The 15,086-nt window shown below is 31.3% G+C and overlaps 1 protein-coding gene across 1 annotated transcript in view; it reads left to right on the top strand.

The window, feature by feature from the left end:
- The window catches only part of LOC138712446 (farnesol dehydrogenase-like), a 105,819-nt gene that overhangs the window by 19,512 nt on the left and 71,221 nt on the right, over window positions 1-15,086 (top strand). The window lies entirely within an intron of this gene.

Here is a 15,086-nt window from a genome sequence, read left to right as displayed (position 1 = left end):
TTTAGGGATCTAGAGAAGACCTGCTTAAAAAAAATTCACTCGTCTGAAAAATACTAGCAGTTAAGAAAAATTAATATTTTAGTGTATAAATAGAATGAGTTTTTTAATTCTTTACGGTGTGCAAAACAATTTAAATGAGTGACAAACTAACAGAAATGTTAAAAGTAGATCTTCCATATATAGTTCGTCATCTGTCCCCGAAAATTGTGAAAAAAAATGTGGTAACCTTAGCGTAAAAGAAAGTTTCGTACATACTGTATACCGTAAGTATGTAGAATGTCGTGGACGCTCTTGGTATATAGGGGCCTACTTCGAAATTAAATAATTAAATAAACACAAATTAAATATCAAAGAGTAGCCTACTATATATCTCACTCAGCTTAGAAACTTATAAGTTTATGGATGCAATTACTTAATTGAAAAAATCAACAGTAACAGAAAGTTTCCCTTACAAATTTCATTACTTCTCCCAATCTCATCTCAAGGTGCAAGTGCGTATTTTTTAATCTTTCTCTAAAATCTGACTGCAATGGTTTTGCTTATGTACAACATATTGATATTATTCATCTTCTAAAGCTCTATATACATACATATTTTGAAGGTTTTATAATAGCATCCGATGAAATTCCACTTCAGAATTTTACTTCCATGATTTACGAATTGTTATAAGGACAAATAATCTATAGCACCTATTTAATCTGGAACAGATATTACGAGTACAAGGGACATACACAAAAATTATTATTATTATCATACTTATAAATCTAATCTATCTAGTTTATAAATCTTTGCTGATCTATGCATAAGAGAAGATACTGTCATGATTAATTCATACCTCTGACAATGAATACAAATAATCACAGTAACAATAATGAATTAATTATCAACGCATGTCATAGGAGAAAAGGACTGTATGAGAATATTAACGAACTTAGTTTTGCAATGCTAGTCTATACAGCGGAAAAGTTTTGTCTAGCATAATAACATTAATTTCCTGATGCCAACAGGAAACACTGTAACAATCATAATCACTATTGTTATCTACACTTTTTCAGATCTTAGATTAAAGTCTGTTGAGTTAAAAAGTAATGGTATTTGTTGAAATTACTCTCCCTTCTCCCCATTTTTTCGGCCTTTTTCAATCTCTCAAAATTTCTACAGGGTTATACTCTAGAAGTTGTTTCGTAAGTTTCTCACATTATTTTTATATCGTTTGTATGTTAGTGCTAGTTCAGCTTTATTTTCAAATTATTTCAGTGGAGTTTAAAATATTTTCTGTCTTAATATCTTTATTTCTTAATCTAGCCTCTAACTGATTTTCAATATTACATTTCCAGATACTATACAAGCTAAACGGTAAAGAGTAGAGTGGGACCAGTCTACGTAGGGAAGCGTGCACCGACTTGTCTGTACGCCGGCGTACGACACTCGCCGCCCGCCAATAGATTTTGTTAGATAGAGATTGGAATGGGACCGGTCTGCATAGGAACTCTCTGTACTGTGTGTAGCCTACTACTGATTTTCTATTCGAGTTACTTTCCCCGGTCTAGCTGAAGTTTCCAGTTTTAGGGAGACACTCACCTTCATTCATCCTCACATCAATTAAAAGTAATAGACTATTATTTATCCAAATGCTGTCGTGAAAATGACAATACAGTATATATTTTTGGAAATTCGTGTCACAGTTTCTCTACGTGTAAAACTGGTCTTATATAATTTTTTCTACTAACCACACTTGTTAGTCGGTCATTTCAGAAACTTTTCGTATAAATTTTCTAGTCACTTGTCTTTGAATTACAATGCAACGAAGATGTATCCGTTATTTGTAATCTATACTAATAATAAATCTGTAGCCGAAAATTTTCTGGTAATTTTCGATTTTCCAAAAATAATTGGTCCTAGTATATATAATTAACCACCCTGAAACCGAAAATCGCTTTTTTGACATTTTTGTTTGTATGTCTGTCTGTCTGTCTGTATGTTTGTTACCTTTTCACGCGATAATGGCTGAACGGATTTCGATTAAAATTGGTATATAAATTAAGTTCGTTGTAACTTAGATTTTAGGCTATATGGCATTCAAAATACATTATTCATAAGGAGTTATAAGGGGGCCTGAATTAAATAAATCGAAATATCTCTCTTATTATTGATTTTTGTGAAAAATGTTACATAACAAAAGTTTCTTTAAAATAATTTTCGATAAGTTTTATTCCTTGAAAAATTTTGATAGGACTGATATTTAATGAGATAAATGAGTTTTAAAATTAAAATAACTACCATCTAAGGCCGTGTAATGAATTAAAAAAACAAATGCCTTCGTCTATAAGGGGCCTTGGACAGCAACAATCGAAAGCTATGAAAGATAGCCTACAGAGAATGTTTCTGTGTTTGTATGAAGTAATATCGGAAGCTAAATTAATCGATTTGTATAATTAATTATTATTTCACCATTGGAAAGTGTAGTTTCTCTAGATGGACATAATGCTATAATGTTATTACAGTACCTTCTGATATAATATAATATAATATAATATAATATAATATAATATAATATAATATAATATAATATAATATAATATGATATAATATAATATCTAATATTATATAATATAATTTACGTTATTTGAAGGGTTCAGAACCATACTGGGCCAAGCGCCATTTACTGAATACGTAGAAAACAAGGGTTAAAATTAAGTTATTATCATAATTCAATGGAAACCTATAACAAGTAAAATAAAATATACACATTAAATCTAAATGATGTCAATCTTCATTAAACTATGGTTGCATGTAATAAAAATTAAGAAACATGTTAAAGGAATTGTCATTGCACCAAATGAGTGTCTCTGGACCAAAATGATCGCATTTTAATTATTTGGATGCAATTTAAATTAAGTAACATATTAAACGATTTATCCTTCTATCAAACACGAATGTTCCCTGGATCAAATGTCCTAGTTTAATTATGTAATTACTTTATATTTATTTCTAACGGGTGCAGCGGAGCGCACGTGTACGGATAGTTTTAAATAAATTTCAATAAGCATATACGAGTAATTGCATATCTGTGTGCGGTTGGCTATTACGAAGCCCTTCAAAGCATCCGTATCACCCATTCTTATTGAAAAGTACATGATACTGAATGTTCACAAAAAAAAAATCATAACCAAAACCTATAGGCCTATAAACATCACACAACACCATATTACACTCTCCATTCCTAAACACAGAATATCCTTCTACTCTTCATCTTCACCGTCTCTGCAACTATCTCTGGAACTCTCTACCACAACATATCAGAGACTGTCGGACATTATCTAGTTTCAAAAATAAACTACAATTACACTTTTCCAATTCAGATTCTTTTTAATTAGGTATAAGCCCTTTTCTCTGTGATAGTTTTGTAAATATATATATATATATATATATATATATATATATATATATATATATATAATTTCCTTTTCTTTCTTTCCCCTTTTTAGTTCTCTTGATCATCAAATGAATTTATTACCATACCCTTTTTAATGTGGAGTTTAGTTCATTTTCGTATTTTTTCTCTTTTTCATTATTATTTTATTACATTCCATTTGTTGTACTCTTCCTTACGTTTTCGCTATTAACTATTTGTACTAACTGAGTTGCTTTTATTATATTCCAATCTTTAGATCTGTATTTTACTTTATTTTTTCTACTGTGGTATTATTTTCATGTTGTTTAGTGTCGATTTCGTTATGCTATTAAATTTTTTGTAATATATTAGTATTCTGTTCTTTAAATTTTTGTTAAATTTCCACTGCTTGTATACTTTGTGACCCGGCATGGTGTCAGAGAAGGCCCTGCGACCTTAACTCTTCCAGTATGAAGAAGTAAATTAATTAAATTAAATTAATTATAGGCCTGTAAAGAATAGATTTGTGGTACCTCAATTTTCTGAGACAAACCGGAAGTAAGATTTAACCGGGGTCAATTTTGATGTTAAATGAGAATTTAGAGTTTCATAGAAGTCAATAACTTCTATATTTTATTTATTTATTCGTTATTTATTTATTTATTCGTTAATTTATTCATTCACTTATCTATCAACTTATTTATTTTCTTTTTTTTTTAGTTGGTTATTTAACGACGCTGTATCAACTACGAGGTTATTTAACGTCGATGAGATTGGTGATAGCGAAATGGTATTTGGCGAGATGAGGCCGAGGATTCGTCATAGATTAGCTGGCATTCACCTTACGGTTGGGGAAAACCTCGGAAAAAACCCAACCAGGTAATCAGCCCAAGTGGGAATCGAACTTTATTTTCTTATTTACTTACATATTTATTTATTTATTTACATTTTTTTTGGCGCAGACACAAGAATTCGGATACTGTCTAGCCTCGTTCAACATTCGTATAGTACTGTGACAAAATTCTGAATCGTAAAAACATTTACAGATTTTTCTATTGACACAAGAATCCAAACTTTCTGCTGTTACAATGGTACTCATGCATACACTTTCGGGGAATATTGAAGATAATTAGGTAGAACTTCTTTACTCCTCGGTCCTTAGTAAAGAATGGAGCTGATGTGACCAACACCTCGGTCTTTCTAGGGAATATCAAAAGAGGCTAAGTGGACCGTATATATGTACATTCTGAAAGTAATGGCCAGTTAAATATTCCAAATTCTTCCAGGTCGCAGTTTATCGTTCCACATGACGAGACAACTGGGCTTTTTCCTTTGTTGTTACAGTAAAACCTACCGTTTTCAGAAATATTCAAAGTTTCCTGTTATCTCGTTTCCCTTGAACTACAAACATTTGCGTAACACGTTCAAATACAAGCGTGATAAACTGCAGAAATATGAGTACTAACTTTCTAAGCATGGCTTCAATCACAATTTTCCTCCAAGCTTCTCTATCTTCCGCCATGGTCCTATTTTCTCCTATACGTTCCAGATCCCTTTGCCCATGGTCATTTCAGCGGAATCTGGGTCTTCCCAAAGGTCTTCTTCCATCTGGTAGTTCTTTCCAAATAACTTTTATCACGGATTGTTCTTCTCACGTTTCTACTTTTAACTACCGTACTGCTACGATCTATTGCGTTGCAGATACAAGCTTCTTTATTCCCTTTTCTTCCTTATTCGCCACTGTTCATTTTCTTGAATGGGACCAAAAATCTTCCTCAATATTTTGTTTTCAAAAATTATTAGTGCCCCCCCCTTTTTTTTAAGAACCAACGATTCTACTCCGTATATTAAAATGAGTAGATTTATTGTTTTGTGGCGTCTTATTTTTGTGGCTATAGTAAGAATTGTTTTGGAAATCGTTAATGATTTCAGAGCAAAAAAGCATCTGTTATTTTCACTTATGTGAATCAAATTCTGACACCATCGCACTACTCCACTGCATTAAGGGGTTAAGTACAGCTTACAGCAGTAAAATTTTGGAAATTTTCAACATTTTTTTCCTCCATCACTGTATCTTATACAATAATGAAAATTAGTATGTGTAAAACACTGTCCTTCTGCTATATGAAAAAAAATAATTTCACGATTAAAAAAAAAATATTTTTTTTTTCTTTTCAAAATGGTGGGAGTTCACTGTGCAGTGATGAAGCGTTTCTCTCATAACTCATTTTTTGTATGTATTTATGCATGTCATATCTACAATAAGATGCAAAATCACTTCTCTACCTTTGATAGATTGTCTGATAAAAAATAAATGCATTTAAAAATGGCCAAATATCAGTATTCTCTTTTAACACAAAATTTAAAAAAATATATATTTTTTAAGGAATGTAGTTGAAAGAGTATGATATTGTAAACATGAGTTTCAGCAATAAAACAAAACAGAGAGAACATGAAAAACTTAACAAAGTTATGAGTTATGAGGGAAGCGCTTCATCACTGCACAGTGAACTCCCAACATTTTTAATTTTCAAAAAAAAATATATATATATATAATTTTTTTAATCGTAAAAATATATTTTTTTTCATATAGCAGAAGGACAGTGTTTTACACCTACCAATTTTCATTATTCTACAAGATACAGTAATGGAAGAAAAAAATATTGAATATTTCCAAACATTTTACTGCTGTAAGCAGTGATGAAGCGTTTCCCTCATAACTCATTTTTGTGTGTATTTATGCACGTCATATATACAATAAGATGCAAAATCACTTCTCTACATTTGATAGATTGTCTTATAAAAATAAATTCATTTAAAAATGGTTAAATATCAGTATTCTCTTCTAATACAAATAAAACAATATTATTTGTTAAGAATGTAGTTGAAAGAGTACGATATTGTAAACATGAGTTTCAGCAATAAAACAAAAGAGAGAGAACATGAAAAAGTTAACAAAGTTATGAGTTATGAGGGAAAAGCTTCATCACTGCACTGTGAACTCCCACCATTTTGAATTTTGAAAAAAAAATATATATATATATATATAATTTTTTTAATCGTAAAAATATATTTTTTCATATAGCAGAAGGACAGTGTTTTACACATACCAATTTTCATTATTCTACAGGATACAGTAATGGAAGAAAAAAATATTGAATACTTCCAAACATTTCACTGCTGTAAGCAGTGATGAAGCGTTTCCCTCATAACTCATTTTTTGTGTGTATTTATGCACGTCATATATACAATAAGATGCAAAATCACTTCTCTACCTTTGATAGATTGTCTGATAAAAAATAAATTCATTTAAAAAAATGGTCAAATATCAGTATTCTCGTCTAACACAAAATAAAAGCAAATATTATTTGTTAAGGAATGTAGTTGAAAGAGTATTATATTGTAAACTTGAGTTTCAACAATAAAACAAAAGAGAGAGAACATGAAAAAGTTAAAGTTATGAGTTGTGACAGAATCACTTCATCACTGCACAGTGAAGTCCTACCATTTTGAGTTTCGAAAATATATATAGGCTATATATTTTTTTTAATCGTAAAAATATTTTTTTCATATAGCAGGACAGTGTTTTGCACATACCAATTTTCATTATTCTACAGGATACAGTAGGCCTAATGGAGGGAAAAATGCTGAATATTTCCAAAAAATTCACTGCTGTAAGCTGTACTTATCGTCTTAAGGAAACTTCGTAAGGTCCTAATTCGACGCCACGGGTTCCATAACAACTAACTTGTATGCCGCGTGGTAGTCTTATCTTGATAATGCTTGACAAGAAAATAATGCAGTTTTGCCCCTTTAACGAAGGCTATAGTATAGGGTTCGTGAATAAATACATGTTAACAATATAGCTATAGTTCAATAACAGTAAGAGATATAATTCATTTATTACTCTGAATCCTATCACGACAGACTGTCATTCACAAATCTGACAGAATCAGCCAGAAATCTATCATTTATCGGTCCCTTTAAATCGACGCCATCACCGAGAGCTATGAGCTACGAGGGGACAGAAGAATGTGATAAAATATATAATACTTGAGTATTTTTTTCCAACAATAAAATAGTGTTCTGTTGTGTGACAGAATTAACTTGTTTTAAAAGAGATTTACTGTAAGAGTGTCGTCGAAAGTTGAAAAAAGAGCATGCATGCCTCGAACATCTGCATTAGAGCCTCCATTTATCAAACCACGAGACACCGACAAGATGGAGGCTGAAGCTTCTATTAGAGACCAAACGCCACAATGGGAAGTGACAGCTTAAACCGCGCACTTAGACGGTTAGCTGCTATCTCTGAAAAGCGATTCTGAATCTTGTCGAAGGATTCCGTCCTCGCTACACGCCCGAATGAACACACAGATTTGGACATTCGATTTGTTGTTATTATTATTATTATTATTATTATTATTATTATTATTACTACTACTACTACTACTACTACTAATATTATTAGTATAAAAATATTACTAATATTACTATTACTATTAATACTATTAATATTACTATGATGATGATTATTAATTATCATCATTATTATTATTAATATTATTATTATCATCATCATTAATACTATCATCGCTACTACAGTATTGTCATTATCGTTATTATTATTATTATTATTATTATTATTACTACCATTATTACTATTAATACTATTAATATTACTAATATTATTATTATTATTTTTACTATTAATACCATTAATATTACTATGACGATGATTATTATTATTATCATTATTATTATTATTATTATTATTATTATCATCATTAATACTATCATCGCTACTACAGTATTATCATTATCGTTATTATTATTATTGTTATTTTTATTAATACTATCATTATCGTTATTATTATTATATTATTATTATTATTATTATTATTATTATTACTATTAATACATGAATTAGAACAATAATATATTTAGGCATGTGATATTTAATTACTATTCTTACATCTTTTACTACTTAAAGACCTGTAGTTACAAATGGAATTAATAATAATAATAATAATAATAATAATAATAATAATAATGATTTATTTTAGCTGGCAGAGTTAAGGCCGTAAGGCCTTCTCTTCCACTCAACCAGCAAAAAGAGTATATAGCCTACATATGCATGAACTTACAAAGAATTCAACAATTTGATTTAGATGAGAGTTACATGTATACAAGAGTTATTTACGAATTAAACAACAAAATACTATGAACTATTAATTAAACACTGAAATAAACTGTGAAGCAGAATTAAGCTAAAATACATAGAATGTTAATATATTTCAAATAATATTAGATAATAGAAAGAGATTATTATGAGACAATTTTGAAAATACAGCACAATCAGGATGATGTCTAAAAGAAAGAAGTAACAATGTAGTCAGTGATAGTTTAAATCAGTATGATTGGAGTGAAATGCTAATAAGGTTATCTTTTAAGCTGTTCTTAAAGATGTTTATTGTCTTGCAGCCCCTAATACTTTGTGACAAGGAATTCCATTGACGCGAGGTGGATACTTTAAAATATGATGAATAACAAGATGTTCTATGAAGAGGTAGCCTATACTTAGTGTGCCACAGATAAGTGAACTGGTATTTACGTCGTGGTTAGAGTATAGATAAGAGAAACGAGACGAAAGGTAATTTGGTGTTAAGGTGTGCAGAAATCGAAAGAGATTGAGATTTGTTTCAATAAACCCAACTCTCAAAATAACAAGAGAAAAAAGTAATTACCGTTACCATAGTTTATTGATATTTACACATCATAAATAATATGAAATACGTAAAATCTCTCGTATCTTATTTCTTATCTTATCTGATTATATGCAACTGTCTACACTATTCACAATGTGTTATTCACTAATCTGAAATGGTCAACGTTCCATTCAGTAGCATAGCCAGAAATTAAGATGTGAGGGCCAAGTTTTGGGAACTTATTTGGCAAATTTTATTCATAACTTCCATGAATCATATTCAAATGACAACATAACAATAACAATAACATAATAACAACAATAATGATGATGATGACGACAATAATAATAATAATAATAATCATAATCATAATTATTAACAGTTATATTACCGGTTGTTCTTTATGGTTGTGAAACTTGGACTCTCACTTTGAGAGAGGAACATAGGTTAAGCGTGTTTGAGAATAGGGTGTTTAGGAGAATATTTGGGGCTAAAGGCTGATTCAGAATAAGCCGGGAACAAAAACGAAAACAAGAACGAGAACGGAAGTAATGTTAAAATAAATGTAATTAAATGTGAGCATTCACAATAGTTAATTGTGAATGTTCACATTTAAATAAATTTAATTTAACAATATTTCCGTTCTCGTTTCTCGTTGTCGTTTTCGTTCCCAGTTTGTTGTGGACCAGCCTTAAGAGGGATGAGGTTACAGGAGAATGGAGAAAGTTACACAACACAGAACTGCACGCATTGTATTCTTCACCTGACATAATTACGAACATTAAATCCAGAGCATGTAGCACGTATAGGCGAATCCAGAAATGCATATAGAGTGTTAGTTGGCAGGCCGGAGGGAAAAAGACCTTTGGGGAGGCCGAGACGTAGATGAGAAGATAATATTAAAATGGATTTGAGGGAGGTGGGATATGATGATAGAGACTGGATTGATCTTGCTCAGGATAGGGACCAATGCCGGGCTTATGTGAGGGCGGCAATGAACCTCCGTGTTCCTTAAAAGCCAGTAAGTAAGTATTGTTATTATTATATTGTTTACTACTATAAAATTTAAAATCAATTCAGACTCCCCAAAAGTTGTTATGAAGAAAAATCCATTCTCCTTCGTTGCAGAGTGAATCAATAGACGCCGACCTTAAATAAATAATAATTACTCAATCTAGTTACTGTAATGTGTTGAGAACGGTAGATTCATGATTTCTTTGAAAAACATCGGTCAAATTAAAACAACTTGTTAGCAATAGAAATATTGGTCATTGTCGGCAGAAACAGTCAAACAATATTTTATTTCATTTTAGACTTAAGACCTCTCCTGGCGCCACATAATCCTGATCATCCTATCCTATCATAGGCATAATGTAACTCCACCTTTCAGGCGCCCCAACTTCAGAAAGTGGTTACACAGTAAGTCACTGCCAGGAGAGAAGGCCAGAAATGTCGAAAGACAACCTGGTGGCATTAGAATATATGTATATCGATTATGTTTAGGTAAAAAGGCTTAATCTTCATTTTTAATGTGATTTTTTTTCTGTATTTACTATAATTAGGCGTAATTAAAATTTAAAAATACAAAACGTGAAGATACTTTTCTGACAATTAGGTTTACCTTCCTTCGTATAAAGTAACTAATGATAATGTCAGTGTGTTAAAATTTAATTATAGCTTCAATTAGGCCTAAGTGGATTTATTATTTTTTTAGTCAGTGACTTAACATGCCATATACAAGGTACAATACCTTTATATTACATAATTAAATGTTCGTATTAACGTTTCCATCGCTCTTGATTGCGACATCATCAGATACGTTTGTTGTTTGACAAATTACAATGATGGTAAACATTTGCTCATTTCTCAGAAGATACGAATTTTAGGAACCATATTTTTTTTCTTACTACCTCCTCTAAATATTGAAACATTTTCAGAACACCCTGTATGCCAGAAGATACACTTAAAGCAATGAATGAACGCTATGGTTTTAAGATTGTGCGTAGTTACCAACAGTATATTATTCAAAGAACAAATATACAAAGTTTATGATGACTATTACACTTTTACTACGTCACACTACTTTTGACCAATAAAACAGTACGAAAGGACGTCTTTCAACCAATCATGGCTGCTTATCGCACAATTTTATCGCGTCCCTATTACTACCCTAGCATTTGTTTCTTTGTTTGCCAACATTTCAAACTGCACTGGTCTGGACGTCAAAAACATAAAATTACAAACCACTCCAGTCGATGCACAGCACTTTCAAATATGACTCGCATTGGCATTCAAGAACAAGAATTAATAAAGATCACTGGTCATAGCTATGCATCTTCCCTGAAACCCTATTTACAAATAAATGAAGAGCACCATTCGGAAATCCTGAATAAGTTGAGGAATACACCATGTACATCAACGAGTTCACTTTTTTTATGCACACGTCCAATGTAACATCAACCACTAAAACATTCAAATTTGAAAATTTTACTTTCTATAATTGTTTCTTTTAAAATTATTCATATTTATTTTTTATTTCATCATCGTTAATTAAAACGTGTATTGTTTATTTCATCATCCCTAATTAAATCTTTTCTAACACTTGTTTATATTATTTAGGTTATGTTAGGCTATAGCTTCTGCTATATGATATTATGAATAGTCACGTATCAGAGATTGTTTAATACTAAGATCTATTGAAAATCATCTGTCAATTGACGTTGATTACTGGGATCGATATAATTGAAGTGGAATGCAACTGTTTTAATAAAAATGAAACTGAATCAACAAAGCCTTCTTGACCGGTAACCGTGCACAGAGTTCAATGAAGATTCCATAGTTGGCACAACTGATAACAAGAAAACAGCTAACCATAACACACTACTGCCATCTACTAGCGTAATATTAGTAATGTTGAGATGGTACAAATTTGAAGACAGTTTGGTATTTTCGTAAGCCAATTAATATTTTATTGTATTGGAATACTTCGTTACTTCTAATCTTTATATACTTTCTTCTAATCGTGTAATAGACAATTAAATTCCACTCGAGTTTTGATTTTCTGTAGATAAACCAAAACCTCTAGTGAGATTACTGTTGATAATAGTGAATAGTGTGTTATATTATAGAAAACTGTCAGTCAATTGTCTAAAATAAATTAAATACGGTATAAGCTAACACTACTGCCCATTGTTTATGTTACTGATCTCCCGTAATAGAATTGGCTATAGAAATATACAATTTTTTTTACGAGAGTCTACCGATTTCTTTTCCTGAATAGGTTGGCAACTGCAAGACAAGTACAGAAAGTGTTATCTAAATCGAACCCTACTGCACGTTAGAGTAATGCCTTTGAGCAGCTGATCGATGATATAATCTAGCTCTTGACCTATGACAGTGTATGCAGTTGTCTCCTTTACAAGTGTTAAGCAACCTAACTCCATTGAAATGACCTTCAGATAATTTCGGCCAGAGAATGTTCCGATATCATGCAGTGACCTTGAATCAAATAAACGCGACAAGTTAATTAAGTTTGAATCGGCTCTCAAACAGAGGCGAATCGATAGCTTCAGTTCAGAGCGACAACCTTCCACTCGGGAAACCCTGTTTTGAACCCCAGAGATGTCAGATTAAAGCTACAGTATAGTCAATGAAGAGACTGACAAGACAAATCTTATCCTGTCTCCATTCCAACTCATAATAATAATAATAATAATAATAATAATAATAATAATAATAATAATAATAATCCCGTATATCAGTTGCTGAAAAATTAATGGGAAATTATTGGTTTTCATTTTCGAACTATAACTATGTTGTGATTCGCGCTCTTATTATTGGATCCACGGTAAACGAAGTACGATATAATATAATATTGTTTTATTTGATGTTCAGTCTAATTGACATATCACAAATTAAAAAATTAATGGCATTTACATATGTAAATGATAATTGGTACGGTATTATGAAACTTAAGCAAACATTTTCGCCCTTCTGGCATCATCAGGCATTTTTTTATACAATATCTTGTACATTTTATGTCTTGTTGTGGAATCTGTACAAACTAATTAAAACACAACCTATCACTCGTTTTTTAGTGAAGTGTTATTTAAGTGTGCAGCATTGGGTTATCATGACGACAATTTCACTGAATCAATTTTGTGGGATTGGGTTTTATGTACCAGAGACCAAGATTCGCAACAAATATTCAACTAACGGAAGCTATTATGAAATTTAAAGAGGAACCAAATAGTTTTATCATGTTTGCATTTCATATGTCATAATTTAAATATAAGACAGACAGGTCAGCTACAATTTTATTTATATATTAAATTTTATACCTGTATTTTATATTTTAGATCGTTAATCATCACAAGTTTATCTCAAATAGTTGGTTCAACATTATATTATATTATATTATATTATATTATATTATATTATATTATATTATTATTATCATTATTATTATTATTATTATTATTATTATTATTATTATTATTTCAAGTGTATAAATTTCGTACAAATTCCTAGATATCGGAACAATTTGTGCAATTTGTTTCACTGTCCAAGCATAATTATATCTTTATTGTAAAAAACTGAACGTGTTTTACGACGTAGTACTACAATAAGCCCACATTTCCCGTCTATTTGCATTAAAGCGACATCCAGGAATTTTTCTCACGTTTCTCCCATAAATCAATTGCGAGGTACCGGTACTTGAATCCCTTTATGGAGATCAGTAATATATTATGTATTATATTTTGTTCCGGAATTGAGCAGCAATAAACATTTTACATACAATGAAAAATTACGGCAATATAAAATTTTTATGAGCAATAAATTTCGTAGTGCGGCGAATCAGGAATTCCTTAAGAATTTTATACTGCATACTTCAATATCCCTCCTGCTTGTCCCACAATTGACAACTTTGCAATGAGCGCTCCAATTCCCGTAAATATCGCATATTATACAATTTTAATGTCAAATGTTGTTGTCCTACATTGCTGTTTTAAATATGGTTTATTTAACGATGCTCGCAACTGCAGAGGTTATATCAGCGTCGCCAGTACTGGAATTTTTTCCCGCAGGAATTCTTTTACATGCTAGTAAATCTACTGACAAGAGTCTGTAGCATTTGAACACATTTAAATATCATAGACCTGGGCCGGGATCGAACCTAGAAGGCCAGCGCTATACCGACTACACTACCCAGGCCGACTACATTGCTGTTAATATGACTAAAAAGTGATGGCCCCAGAATTAAAGTTCTGGCAGTTAAGTAGAAAAGTTAATATTTGATTCAGAGTCATTGTAAGAACTATGGTATCAACTGACCAGAGACTCCAAAACTGATTAAATATAATGATAACCATGTCAATAGTTTTTTATTATTGTACAACGTGTTTCGAAATTATGATTTTTATTAATTATTAATGATGCAACAAATACATACATACATACATACATACATACATACATACATACATACATACATACATACATACATATATACATACATACATACATACATAGTGTTCTGCCCAAGGCAGATGTTTCAATGCAAACCCAGCAATCTCCAGTCTTTCCTATTTTCTGTCCTCTTCTTGATCTCTGCATATAATCCACAGACCTATGTCTTAATCTCATCTGTCATCTGATATCTTCTTCTGCCCCGAACTCTTCTCCTGTTCACCATTCCTTCCAGTACATCCTTCACTAGGCAGTTTCTTCTCAGCGAGTGACGCAACCAAATCCTTTTTCTCTTCCTGTTCAGTTTCAGCATCTTTCTATCTTCACCCACTCCTTTTCTTTTAGTAGGTTATTTTACGACGCTTTATCAACATCTTAGGTTATTTAGCGTCTGAATGAGATGGAGGTGATAATGCCGGTAAAATGAATCCGGGGTTCAGCACCGAAAGTTACCCAGCATTTTCTCGTATTGGGTTGAGGGAAAACCCCAGAAAAACCTCAACCAGGTAACTTGCCCC

Source organism: Periplaneta americana, chromosome 13, assembly GCF_040183065.1.
Source record: "Periplaneta americana isolate PAMFEO1 chromosome 13, P.americana_PAMFEO1_priV1, whole genome shotgun sequence".
Taxonomy (NCBI): domain Eukaryota; kingdom Metazoa; phylum Arthropoda; class Insecta; order Blattodea; family Blattidae; genus Periplaneta; species Periplaneta americana.
This window is presented reverse-complemented; position numbering and strand designations above follow the sequence as displayed.